Genomic DNA, 14,210 nt, shown 5'->3' with positions numbered 1-14,210 from the left:
GGAAAGTAGTGTGCGGTGAACTCCATTAGAAACAGAGGGTGCGTTGACGGGGAGGGGGTATGGTAAGAGGAGTGTGCGAATGCGTGTGCGAATGCGTGTGCGTGCGGGGAGTGCGAGGGGAAGAGCTGACGATCAGACTGGAGGGTACAGAGTGGTCCTGATGTGTAGTCAGAAACCCTGGCAGCCTGCCTATCAACTAAAGTCTACACAGACAGATATGCATTGGTACAAGCAGCGGGGACACGATACACTGCGAGCATGAATCACAGCAAAGGTTTAGAAAGTGTGGCTTGCTCTTTCTCACTTTACTGAGACAGCTTGGTTCACAGATAATTTTTATTTTGCAACTGCTAAGTTCAGTTGTTTACCTTTTTCTCAATCGACTTAACTGCCTCTCGCCTTAATGCATGTACCAACAGGCGATCAGATTGGACAACTTCTCCTTTGAAATGATGAGACGCTCATAAGTGTGTGCATTATCTTTTTTTTTTATGCTTTTTCATCCTAATTGTGTGCAAAGGAAACCTGATAGAGGTGTACCATTAGTAAAATCACACCATCAAAAAAAGCAAAGGCTGCAATGATTACGAAGGCATGTTTTTATCCCACACTTTTGCCTTTTGAATCAAACCGCTTCATGCTGCGCTTCATTTGATATTCAAAGATCATTTCTTCACACTTTCAAACGACAAACAAAGGAAATAATGTTGTCATACACCCAAAAAGGGATTTCACTGGAGTTGGAGAATGACATTCAAATCTGAGAGTCATTTTATTCAGCTTTGAACTGAATTGGATGTGATGGATAACTTGTTAATAGATATAAGCCAGCGGTTCTCTAATTAATTCATGCTGTCTTCTCCGAGTACAGTGCCTATAAACCACTCATAAACACACACCGAGAAAATAAGTCTGAATACTCCCTCATTTCCATGTACATTTATCACTAAACCTCCATCAAAGGGAGAGAAAATAATGTATTTCTTCTCGGAGCATTGAGTAGGTTTTTCATCATCCTGAGACTCAACACCTTTTGCTTGGCTAACTAGGCATTTCAAATACAGTATGTGCACGTTCGTCGCATGGCTCGGAAAGACTTTATCTCACCATACGTATTGCCCTTCAAACCTAGACAGCTTTTGTTCATCCCTGACTGTGTTTCCACGCGCTTATCTCAGCTGTGCGCCGTTACCCAGCCAGGACGGCAGATGAAGCGCGCTAACATATAGACGGCGACTCAACTGATCTATTGTCTTGTTCAGAGAAAACACTGTAAACACCGGGGAGCTCTGCATCGACTCAGTCATGACTGATATTATCAAACAGTTCAGATTTTGCTATAATTGCTTCAACATTTTGAGGGATCTCTAAACTGGCAGCTCACATGCCTGTGGCTTTCCTGCACACGTCTACATGGCGCCTTGTTTGTTTCGTCTTTGAACATATTGAGAAAAGGAGAATGTGATGCTGCGGTACATTTCAACCTTGTTTCAAGCACATTACCTGTCTACACAAAGGAAGGTTTTATTATGAAGAAGGACTTTCCAGGATCCATTAAGTTGCTAAACTATCAACAACAAATGTTTGTCGTAACTAGCAAGCGTTGCAAAAAACGTGCTATTTTCCTATTTTATTTCCACCGATTGGATGATTCTTCTGAGTTTTTACATAATGATTGTCACATCCACCAACTGCACTAAATCTTTCTTCGGGTTCCAGCCTCTTAAATGAAACACATCGTTCTACAGTTGGGCCTGAAAGTGTCGCAGAGACTTACTAAATAATATCTGGGACAACAGACACATATTTTTTTCAAGGCGGAACCTTGGCACTTGTTGTTCTGGTGCTTTACCTCGTGTCTGAGGCCATGGAGGCAGTCCTCCTCTTCTCTACCTTGTAAAATGATATCTATTCCTAATCGACTTTCTATTTTTGAATAAAGAGGATGCAGACTTGATTATGATCACTCGGTGATGATGAATTTGTCACTTTTTGAGGGCAACCTGTTGCATGACTATATTCAAACCTTTGAGAGAATAATAAAACAAAAAAGGAGTGCATTGTTTTTACCCTTACCTTAATCATGTTTATTTACATTTTTAAATAATGCGCTATTTTTTTTATCATACAATTTATATTTATGAACAAAATTCTCACAAAAAATAGCTCATGGCAGTGGTGGCCTAGAAGCTAGAGAAGCAGACTTTGGATCAGGAGTTTTCAGGTTTGATTCCCACAGTAGGCAGATCCCCACTGTGGGTCCCTGAGCAACATAGTAACCAATTTTACCTTAATAGTCAGTAATTCAATGTATAGAGCCTGTGATGATCAGTCCCCTAGTCACCTCACCTCAGCACAAAAAAAAAAGAAAAAGAAAATGTCAGCTATCGGAAGGAAGAGGTTGAAGGACATTTTGTGGGAGATTTCAGTGCATGAACAATGCTAACCTTGGGACTGAAGGATGACCGGCTCTACAACTTAAGCCACGACTTCTATAGGTAACACTGAGGGAAGATTGAGGAAAAAAAAAATATATATATATATGCAGCGTAAAGACTGTTCCATATGGTTAACAAGACCATTTTCAAGGTATATTGAATTTCCCCTTAATGGAAAACCTTATTAAAAGACATTAGCTTGTGTGTTGGTCCTGTGATGTCAGTAAGCAATTTACCGGGCAGCAGCATTGGATGTTTTGACCTCTACTAAGAAACATGAAGGCGTTTATAACATTATGGCAGTGGGAGTCTAAATTACAAGTATCAAGCTCAGAAAGCCTATTGACCCAAAGCAGAACATTTATGGATAAGTGACATCACTGCTGTGAAGCGAAATAAATGACAAAATAATGACCAATCAACAACAACACTGTCATATTAGGATTTAGTCTTGTCCGATTTCAGACCACAAGAGGGCTTTCAGTGCATCCAAATTGTGAAAATGATTGTGACCTTGTGTATAACTTTAAACACACTTGCATAGCCATGATGCGTAATGTGTAATGTTTATATCATCATGAGTAGGATGTCTGAGAAATGTTGGATGTTGGTAAGACTGGAGCTCTTGAATCTCTATGAAAGTACAACCGAGATGGAAAGAATCAAAGACTCATCTGATGTAAGCAGTTACCACGTGACCTCCTGGATTCCATTCAAAGCCTTCATTTGCCAGCAAATGTGCCTTCGTAGTGAAAATGTTGTCAAGAAGTGTGGAGACATGGCAAAAAATAACCAAAACAAAATAAAAACATCAAGGTGCTAACTTTCAAGTCTCTGTCACATCTGCCAGCTTTACCCTTTACTCAATCTCACTGTGTTGGCAAAAAAAAAACAAAAAAAAAAAAACGCCACCTGGTCAAGAAAAATATTTTCATATCTGAGAAGAAAAATTAGGAACCAAGTGCTTCACTTTAGCCTTCGCCACTGACAGTAATAAGAGGGGTGGACGCTGATTGTGCTCAGGTGCCCATAGAACTGGAGCCAGGCATTAATAAAGCTGTATAAAATGTCCTAACAGGGCTTGTTTGAGAGCTCAGTTAAATATATAAATAAAATTAAAATGGAAAACAGTCTAGACAAGCCAATTTGCTGTGAGTCAAATGGGCCTTGACTTCAAGGGTGAGGTTCTGTAAATACGTGGGCAAAGAGAGCAAAAAAAAACAACAGACACCTTTTCTCTGTCGCGAGAGACATCAGACAGCCCTGTGGGTTCCTCTTACTCAGCAACAGCCGAAACCCTTACTATGAATAGATTGTCAGAAACAAAGAGACAGAAGGAGAGAAAGTTAACTACTGCGTGTGTTTTCATATACTGTCTGAAAAGATTAGCGGCAGCACCAAAGGAATGTTTTAGTTCAGCTCTTTGGATTTGCAGAATTGGGCATTGTGTTTCCACTCAAAATATTTCCCAAGAGTTTATCCACTTATTAAAAAAAAAAAGAAGAAAAAAAACCACAACAAAAAACTACCTTCATTTAAAGGCAGTAGGTTGACAGACTCTCAGCTGTTTTAAAGAGTTGCAGAGCAGCATCAAGGGTTAGAGGCGATTGTTTTAACACTTTCAAAACCTTCAAAATCAGGTTACGTTTGTTAACTTTCCTTTAGAATGCACAAACTGAACTGAAAAACAGGACATTGGGATAGAAACCTTTTTCATATGTCGGTGCTGAAAGTAGCTGTTTATGTGCAACAAATCATAGAAAATTATTCATTCATTTAAAGTTGACGACAGCGATCTCTGATAAGGATAGCACGGTTGTTTCAAATGACGTAAAGACAAGCAGATAGATAAAAAAAAATGTGCGAGCGCCATATTCGTAATGCAGACCAGCACTTTGCATTGCCTAATGTTGTCATTTCACTTCAGATAATTTGTTTACCATTGGACGGCTGCTGAATTTCCACACACTCCAGCACTATTTTCCCCTCAGTACTAACTGCCCCCAATTTCATCGCGCTTTGCCAATCAGGCCTGGAAATTACCATCACGGACACACATCCAGCCCACTTCAGAGAAATAATCAGCATGCTTTCTGTGCGGCATGTGGCCACACAGCACCAAAGCTTCGTCCAAGATCATTATCAGAAACTATTACCCCTCTGGCCTGGGTATTTCATACTTGCAATTTGAAAGCACAGGAGAGCTTCATAATAGGAAGGCGGGAGTGATACACTAGTTAAATGTGTTGTTATTTAGTAGCCAATGATTAGAGTTTCTATTTTTTTATGACGCTAATGTTGGTAATTCTCAGTGTTACATCAGTCTTTTTTTCTTCTTTTCCGGCCTTTTGAAGCACTGATAGTGTTGCCATCACACACACCGCTTGTTGAATGTGTGATGTTAGGGATTTAATCAAGGTATTCTCATTGACTACTGCAATCATCAGCGAAGTCAAAACAATTTGACCTCCTGTCCTTGCGGGGAGCCAGCAGGTGGTCGAAGCGTTAACCCCCGCAGAGAGGAAAGCGTCTTAGCGGAGAGACATCCACGCGAAGTGAAAGTCCCTATCAATCTAAAGTGGTGACTGTCAGTAAAGAGCCATCCATCTTCTATGCTGCTTCATACTCTGGAGCCAGACCGAGCTGAGAAAACCCACGCAGGTACAGGGAGAACACGCAAACTCCAGACAGAAAGCTGACCAAGGAGGACCTTGAAGCAGGGCTCCTCTCACTGTGAGGAGAGACGGCAAACCACTACTCCACCAGTGAATGATTTATCAACACTTGCGAGAAGATTTCGCTTACGTCTGATTCAATACAAACATGAATCTGCTGCATTGTGGATTACCTCCTCCGGAACTTTACCAAGTAACACTTGCAAATTGAAATGCATCCCCATGTATTTCCTCAACTGATTTCTTCGACACGGAACTCTGCAATATTGTTCTACTGGCCACCGTTTCTGCATTTAAATTATGTTTCTTCATGACAATTCATTTGACAGTGTTGCTGAAGAATAGCTTGCCAGTTACAAGACTCATTTTTTCCACATTGGTGAGAGTGTTTTTAGTTTCAGACAGGAGATGCAATCCGCAAAATGTCCCGAAATAAGATTTTGATTATTTTTCTTTAAAAAAAAAAAAAAAAGAAAAAAAAAAGGTGCAATTTCTGAGGTGTTAAAGCAACAATACTGTGAATGTGTGACAGAAACTTGGCAGCAAAAAAGCCAACTCATTACTAGACATCGATGCAGTAAATCAAGCTTCAGTCAGCTATGTTTTAACTCTAATTCATTCTCAACACATATTCAAAAGTGCTCCAATAATTCTGATTGATCTGTTGGTTATCCGAGTAACAACTGAGTGTGGATCATTCAGATGGTCATTCCTGATATCTGACACTCTGGAGTTTTTAAAAGCATGATTTGACATGCACATTGCACCGCGATACATGAGAAGGCTAATGCTCAACACAGATTCAAACTAAGATGCTCGTACAGGAGAGACTTTGTCACAGCTCATAAGACTGGGTTTTAAACTGAGGCCATTTAGACACTAATTCTCCAGGTGAAAGTGACTGAAAATGAATAATTTAGCCCTCCTAACTGAAGTAAAACTCCTCCAACTGCATGAATGTTGCAGTTTGCCGATACACAGAAAGAGACGTCAATGCCCAGAAGATGGTTTAAGTGCGATACACAGGTATTTTATTTATTTATTTTTTTCATGCACTCAAACTATTCTGACAGAAAATTGCATTCCACCTTTTTTTCAAAACCTTCAAATCACACGACAATGCGAACAAACTTCTGCCTTCAGAAAGAAGAACAGCAGGAATGACAAGGCTTAAAAATTTCTTGCCATAATATTTATCAAGTCTCTTCTGGGTGGTACAGCAGTATTCGCTGTAATAATGGGATTTCTTTCCTTCTTTTTCTTTCTTCTTTTTTTTTTTGTCAGATGCAGGAATTCAAAAAAAACTTCCAAAAGCTTTCATCAAGGTTTTAACACAGCCACAGAAAGCATTGCGGTATTTCTCAAAGCAGTTGTGCTTTTGTTACACGGGCAACTTCATTAATGTAAAAATGTAATCCCTAAGTCACAGCTGTCAACGTTACAACAATAGTAACCAATGATGAATATTTCATAAAGCTCCATCAAGACCATTAGAGGAGACATGTATTACGATCTATCTGTCTTCCTCATCAGAATGTTCAAATCCATTTTTTTCTTGCCTGTCCACTTGTAAGACAAACACTGTATACAGACAGATAATCCGCCAAGCCTATCTTCGCCTTTGATGCCTGCCATTATGAGTATATTTTTTTTCTGCGGGGAATGCAAATTCATGAAGCAGGGAAGATAAACATCAGCGCTGCCGGAAGACACTGCATTTATGCCCCCTCTCACACTGTGCATTAGTGGAGCATGACAGTCGCCAAGGCACAATCAAGACAGATCGCCTCCGATGATGACTTCTAAAAATTACAAATGGCAACGGCGAGAAGGCCTCGCAGGCACTCGCTTTATCATCGGCTACACAGCCAGAAGAAGTGAGATTTCATGGACATCAGAAGCTGGAGAATCAGAGGGGAGTGTTGTGGGGGTGAGCACAAAGGGTTTATTCAATCTCTCGAGGCTGCATCTTTTTACGGCTGTTTGCACCCCTAATACAGTGCAGTGCAAAGGTCACTGAACTACCATGAGCTATGGAATATTCTTTTTTTCTAAATATCTGCCGGAGAACACAAACAGACCCGCTTTAATATCGCTATAATTGATATATAGGAATAGTTTGCTTTCGTGAGGGGGTGAAGGTCTTCAAGGTTGCTGGATTCCAAACACTCAGGTTAGTCTGAGATCCAACAATTCACACAAAGTCGCTAACCTCCTGGATATATATGAAATTCTGTATTTTTTGTAAATACAAGACCTAGACTGACCAATGATTGTAATTACTGTTATAAAACAGCAACTCCTGTGGGCTGGTTTCCAAGGTAACTCCAGTTCAAAGAGAACAGTTCAAATATTCTGGTTAGCATAAATGTGGCTGAGCACCACGTAACCCTCCTCCCCTGCCTGGTATTGATTAAAAAGTGTAGGGAAATGGAACGACTCATTCTGCGAACCGGACCACTTTTTTAGCGTACACTTTTTGCATAATAGGAAGCAGGGACATAAAAGAGATGCAAATGAGTGAGAGAGATGGAGATGAGATGGAGTTTGCGAGTTCACATGGGCCTGATTGAGCAGGAAGGGTCCCTTCTGTTTCTCTATGCCATCATTATGTGCTTTCTTTGTCCACTTCCCCTCTGGTTCTTTAACTCAAGACAGCCATATTGTCTAGTTGTTCAAACGCGGAGACTGCTTACGGGAGTGTATGGATCGCAAAACACTTGATAATTCACAAAGGGAATATGGTGTGTTTGTGTAGCGGAGGGACCTTGAAGGGTGTTTGAAAGTGGGCCTACATTGGGATTGATCATGTTCATCAAGGAATAATGAAGATTTGAAACAGACTCAGGTGGTTGATTTGATGGATGCGGTGCAGAGAGGGTCTAAGTCCAACATAGTATGTCGTACCTTTTGACTCAGAGTCCCATTTTTCTATTACATTATATGTCACAAGCGCAGAAAGCTGCATTAAACTGCCTTTTGTCCAGCCATAACTCATATTTTGTTGGGCTGACAAGATAAAAGTGTACCTTGACTTTTAAGACTTGAAGCATTTTTGTCCCTTTGAGTGAGATTAAATCAAAAGACAGATCAAAGCCCTCGGAAAATGAAGCCAGAAGGGACGTATCTGTGCATCTGGTGGGTTCAGAAAGGTGTCCAATTCATTTTATTTAGTATATATATACATATATATATATTATCATCGTGATATTATTTAGTGTGTGTATATATATATATATATATACACACACACTAAATAATATCCCAATAATATATTTTTTTCAATTATCCTTGAATTGTTTAAAATCTTAAAGAACAAAATATGAATTTTTTGGATGCTTCTTTTTTTTTCTTCACAATTTCATGGGAAATATACTTTTGCTGTACTGGAATCAGTACAATATTTTGCAGAACAAGTGTTGGGAGAATGGTTGGTTGTGTGTAAGAGGCTCCAAAAATAAGCAACACTGGCAGATTTATTTTGTCCAAGATAAGGTTCTCACACAACAACTGCGAGGGCACTTTGAGTTGTTTACCCGTTTGAGCATCCCACTGAAATGCATGCCATATCCGTCAAAGTATCTCTTGCCGTATATTTTCTCTCGCTCTGTTCCCCGTGAGCCGCGGAACGCAGGCATCAACGTTTTGTTCTCTATGAGGAAATATTGGTCTACATGAGACAGCATGTTAAGTCTGCAGGATGAACAAAGGTTCAGCGTCGCTGTGTGAGATGTGGAGAGGAGGGAGAGATATGGGCTCAGCAGGTTTGCCATAGCTGATACACATCTTTTAAGTACAAAAGACTACGAAAAAACTTGTGCAATGCCTGTGTAGAGCGAGGACGGTTAAATAGATGTGGCTTCGCCAACAATCAAATTCTGTGATAATAACAAAAAAAATTCGAGGAGGATGAGGGAATAAGCAGTGTGTTCGTGATCACAGTGCCCATTAGTAACTAAACAGGATTTTTTTTTTTTTTTTCGTCGACATTGTTGTTTGAGCTTGCAAAAACTGCATTGTATACAAAACCATACCACCTTTAAAAATAACTAACTTCACCAATGCCACTTTTTTTTTTTTTTTTTTAAACCTCCTATTTGATACATCTTGAATTTCAACAATCATTGAGCCGACAAGAAATAATCTCCTAACAAATGGAATGCAGCCTCATTAAAAGAGAGCATTTCTCTGCGCTCTCTCTCACTCTCTGACTCAGAAGCCCTCGTTTGACATCCTCCAGACAGTGGAGACATCTATTTTCCTCTCATCGTCTTCAACTATTTGCTTCCCTCGGAGACAGCCTCATCTCATTCTTCTTTGCCGGCTGCTGTGACATTGAAAGAGACCCCTAATCAAAACATTTGTCTTTCTTTCAGCCTGTGCTCAGACCTGTGAATGAGAGCTGACACCAGAGGGAGATGTATTTGTCCCAATCAGGGCCTCATCTCCGTGTCACCGCCGGGCGAGTGTTTCATCTCGACAGGGCACTGATGAATCCGCCACTTAGCCTTGATTTGGAGGAGCGGCTCGCTACCGCCAAAGTGCCAGGTTAAATCACAACGTCAGTGGCTCAACCACGGTCATTACAGGCGACGCAGGCATTGTGCCTTTACCATAAATGCTCATAAATGTTCCAATGACGTTTCTTACTTTGCCTATTGTCAAGTGGGCTGTAATCACAACGCGGTGTGGCGTGAGGACTGAAATTGTGCTTGAGGACGACATGCAAATGCCAATTATCATCTTAAGCTCTTTGAAGTTTTTTAGTTTGTTTTTTTTATCTCGTATATGTGGAGGGTAGAAAAAAAAAAAGTCAGTACATCCATACCAGTCACCACATCACAACATTGTTTTTCCTTTAATATCAAGTGCTTTTGCCTTTGTCATGTTATTCAGAAAAAGAAAAAAAAAGTGCGTCACTAATGCTAAGTGAAGGAAACTGCTCTGCGCGTCATTTTTTTTAAGTTGTCGGTGTTTCACAAAGAAGAGTCAGATGAGGAAAAGGAGAATCTAAATTTTACACACATTTGGAAAACGTACATTGTTAAAATGCTTAAAGAAAATAACTCAATGCAGAGATTAATTTTTCGGTCTGATTTTCAATGCCTCCCATACATGACTTTACTAGGAGTCTGCTTTATTTATTTTTTTTCCATTAGGGGATATTCGACTTAACCTCTACGTGGTTGGCAGGTTGTCAGCTGTCAGCAGTGTTGCCCATTAGCACAGGTGATTGGGATGAATGTAATACGCTTCAGATTAAACCAAATGCACGTTCGTTGCTGCAAGCTTCTTCTGCTACATTAGTGGGGGGGGTGGGGGTGGGGGGGTGAAAAGCTTTTTAGACAAGTAATGACAGTCTTGCATGTGTCTATGCATGGAATGAGAGAGAGAGAGAGAGAGAGCAAGCGAGCGAGCGAGATGAGGAATAAGGAAGAGCAAGAAAGAAAGGGAATGATGAGAGGAGGCTCCTGTTAGCTACAGCAGCTGTCAGACAGAGTGGAATGTTGTTACAAGACAAGGGAGGAAAGGAAGCTTTATCAAGGTGTGCAGGATAACACTGACACGAGATAAGAGACCTGAGTAGGAACTACATTATGCCACACCTTCGCTAAGAGGACTCTGTCAAGACAGGAGTAAAGAGATCCATTTCAGTGTGGGAGCCACCATAATACTTGACTGCAGAAAGCCATTACCTTTCAAGTATACACTCCACCTTTAAGTGCATATAAGGCATTAAGCAGACACTCTATCCTGTAATTTCATTTGGATTCCCAAAGCCTTTCTTTGAAATCTGCTCTTAAACGGACGAAAACATTATTTCCAGAAAGCTGCAGGCAATGTCTTGAAAGTGGCGGAAAAGAGCAGAAAGCTGTAGTGTGTTTGGAAATGGGAATCCCACTTTTCTAAGAGGTGTGGCTTTACAATGAGAACCCTGGACGAGATGATTGTCTGCAAAGTCTGTTTCGTCATGCTTGGGAGCTCGAGTTAGAGAGCTCAGCGTTGTGTCCTCGAGCGTCCTCTACCAGTTCATGTGCTTCTCTGGCAATTTATCACCGAGCCCCAAGTGGCGCCACAAAACGTCTCCCTTTGGACTTACTTCCGCACTGCCACCTCGTACACAACACCCTTTCCATGAATATCTCTCAATCAAAGCTTCATTTGCATTTCAAAGTAGCACTTTACAGCCATGGTGAGGACATAAAATCACATCTGCCTTCAAATAAATAAATGGGAATTCAAAATGGTATAAAAAATGATATAAAAGCAAGAGCTGGCAGAAAACTAAGCTTGTCATATTTTATGTCATTTACAGTACATTAGCAAATGCCATAAAAGTGCACAGCTGTGCGAGATGCAGTAGTCACTTGGATTTAGGGGACTTAAGGCAGTAATATAAATGTGAGGGTAATGATAGAAAAAGGTTTATCAGGAACTTTGCGTCCAAAAAGCCTAACAACAAAATTGCAAATGCTCGCTTTTACCTTTAGCAATGCTGAAAATCGTGTGATATTCTAAACAGATCCATATATTTAAAGAGGGATCCATCAAACTACTTTTACTAAATGGAGGTTTTTTTTTTATCATCTCAAGGACCCTTTACTTTGGAATCTCAAATGATTTTTTCACAACATGGTCCACCTTCTTTGATGTCACATTCGATGTAGCGTACATATCAATAAAACACGACTTGTTCAATTTTTAATTTTGCTCTGTGGGGCCGTTGTCCGTTACAAAACTAAGATCAGCCTGCGTGGACTGTAAGAACTGGTCATGACTGCGTATTCAAGTGATCAACGTTCGGTCTCCAGTGGATCACAGGAGAGGGTTGATGCTGAAGCTCAGGTACCTCTCATCTCAGGTTACCGTCTCTCAGCGCTCCTGGCCTCCCCCGGGGCACTTTGCCACATCCAAGTCAGCATCCTGGTTGTAAGACGGTGAAGCCTAAAGAAAACTTTTTTTTTTTTTTTTTTTTTTAAATTCTGCCCTACTCCTTTATTCCATACCTATTGAACTTTCATTTGCCGGGAGCGTTGCCTGGAGTGATAATTCTGCTCCCAACGGTGAAGGTGTTTTGAACCCCACACGCTCCTCCCATTGCTCTCTATAAAACCCCCCACCGAGCATTGTCTCAGCGCTATAGTTGTTCCCATTTCTCTAATTTGGTGTCTGCTTCTGCTCTTGCCAGTTTTTATTTTCTGCCCAGGTATGTGATTTTCAGAAATTCAGCTGAATTTCTGTTTTTGGAAGAAGAGGGGGGAAAGAAAAAAAAAGAAAAAATCAACAAGGCGCCCTCTCTCCTCACAACATCGCCTCCTCCACACTTTTAACTCAGCTGGGTGTTGATTTGACTAATGACTCTGACAAGGTTTTACAAAGAGATGCCCCTGCCATGTAGTGTTTACAGAGGAAGCTGAGCTGTTTAAGAGTGGAGACCAGGCATTAGTGAGTCATTTTTCTTTTTTTTTTTCCTTCTTCTTTCTTTTTAACCACGTAGAGGTCACCTGCCGGCTTAACGAGAAATGAAGAAGCGAGTGGCCGAATAGTTTTCTTCGCACTTTGTATCTCATTAACACTACAGGACAAAGTCAGGCAACTGCCAATGCCTTTAACTCGCGATTTAGCTGCACAAAAGAAAAAAAAAGATACAGCACACAGAGTAGATAAAGAGTGAAAGAAAAAAAATGAAGTTTGAGAGCGGGAGATACCCTGAGCTGCATTCGTCCAAGTGAGAGCTCATTGGGAGTATAGGGCGTAACAGCCAGAATGCCAGGCATTTAAAGTAGCCATAAAAATCACGCCATCTACCATAGAGTCTCTCCAGAGGCAAGCTATATCTCATTATAGGAAATAATCTTCCATTTAAACCTGTTCATGATCCAGGATAGGTTCTCACCACTCCTCCACTGAGTGTGTGAAGCTCTTGGGTTGTGGAGGCATATCTTAAACCGCTCTAAGTGGTGATGACATGGGTACTAAACCAATTAGAAGCCCTCTCAACAGTCACAGTCCTCTGCAGTTTTTACTGGTGCTCTTACAGGCTCTTCTGCACTTGCCTTTTACCTGGTCACTGAACTGCCTTCATGACTCCGGCACTCGTGGAGCTACCCTTGGATATTACCCTTGACTGCCATTGCCTAGGTTGTCAGAGCTTTCGTCCTAACTGCTGGGCAGAATGCCAGGGTAAAAATTTACGAGGCTCTCACACACACACACACACACACACACACACACACACACACACACACACACACACACACACATACACACAAGCATATGAACACCTTCAAATGCACGGTCACACATCTTTTAGAATTATGGACATGCATGCAAAGAGAAATGGAGTACTGCTTTTGTAGACACTAATAGAGATAATGTCGCACTATTAAAGGTCAGGCCAGGTGAGATTAGAATGGCTGCCCTGCACTGACAGCTTGACCTTTATTAATCCAGTACTTGCTGTGCGACTGATCTCTTGGTGCCTTGCAGTATTTCTGCGGTAGTGCCTTATTTACAAAACCCAGAGTTATACATTTTAAGTAAGCAATCAGATAAAACGTCACTTAATAGCAAAGTCATTTAAAACATTCACAATCACACTCCCAGATTTGATATCTTTGGATGGTACCCATTTGGGAGAAAAAAATAATAAAATTCTAGAGGTAAGACACTGCAAATTCATATATTGACATTACACAGACATGAACAAACACAGAAACCCTATCTGCCGGTAAAAAGTGTTTGAATGGACAGTGTCATGAAAAGGTGAAGCTGCAGGTCCTGTACAAGCACATCTCAGTTAGTGAGTTTGTTTGCAATCAATCGGAATGAGTTGGAAGGACGGTGTGACGTGATGCCCTTTGGGATGATAGGCTTCAGAGTCGGTTGGGCTTTTGCAGGATGCGTGTGTGTGCGTGTGTGTGTGTGTGTGTGTGTGTGTGTGTGTGTGTGTGTGTGTGTGTGTGTGTGTGTGTGTGTGTGTGTGTGTGTGTGTGAATGAAGGAGAGTGGAGCGTTGACTCCTAGACAGTTTCAAACCCTGCTGGATGACAACTCTCTACTGCACCTGGCTGCAGAGGAGCAATTAACATGTCACA

The 14,210-nt window shown here is 41.0% G+C and overlaps 1 protein-coding gene across 2 annotated transcripts in view; it reads right to left on the bottom strand.

The window, feature by feature from the left end:
- Positions 1–14,210, bottom strand: part of kirrel3b (kirre like nephrin family adhesion molecule 3b) — a 160,993-nt gene that overhangs the window by 66,507 nt on the left and 80,276 nt on the right. The gene's annotated exons all lie outside the window — the stretch shown is intronic.

Source organism: Lipophrys pholis, assembly GCF_963383615.2.
Source record: "Lipophrys pholis genome assembly, chromosome: 3".
Lineage (NCBI taxonomy): Eukaryota > Metazoa > Chordata > Actinopteri > Blenniiformes > Blenniidae > Lipophrys > Lipophrys pholis.
Note: the sequence above shows the minus strand (reverse complement) of the source record. Positions and strands in the feature narration are given on the sequence as shown.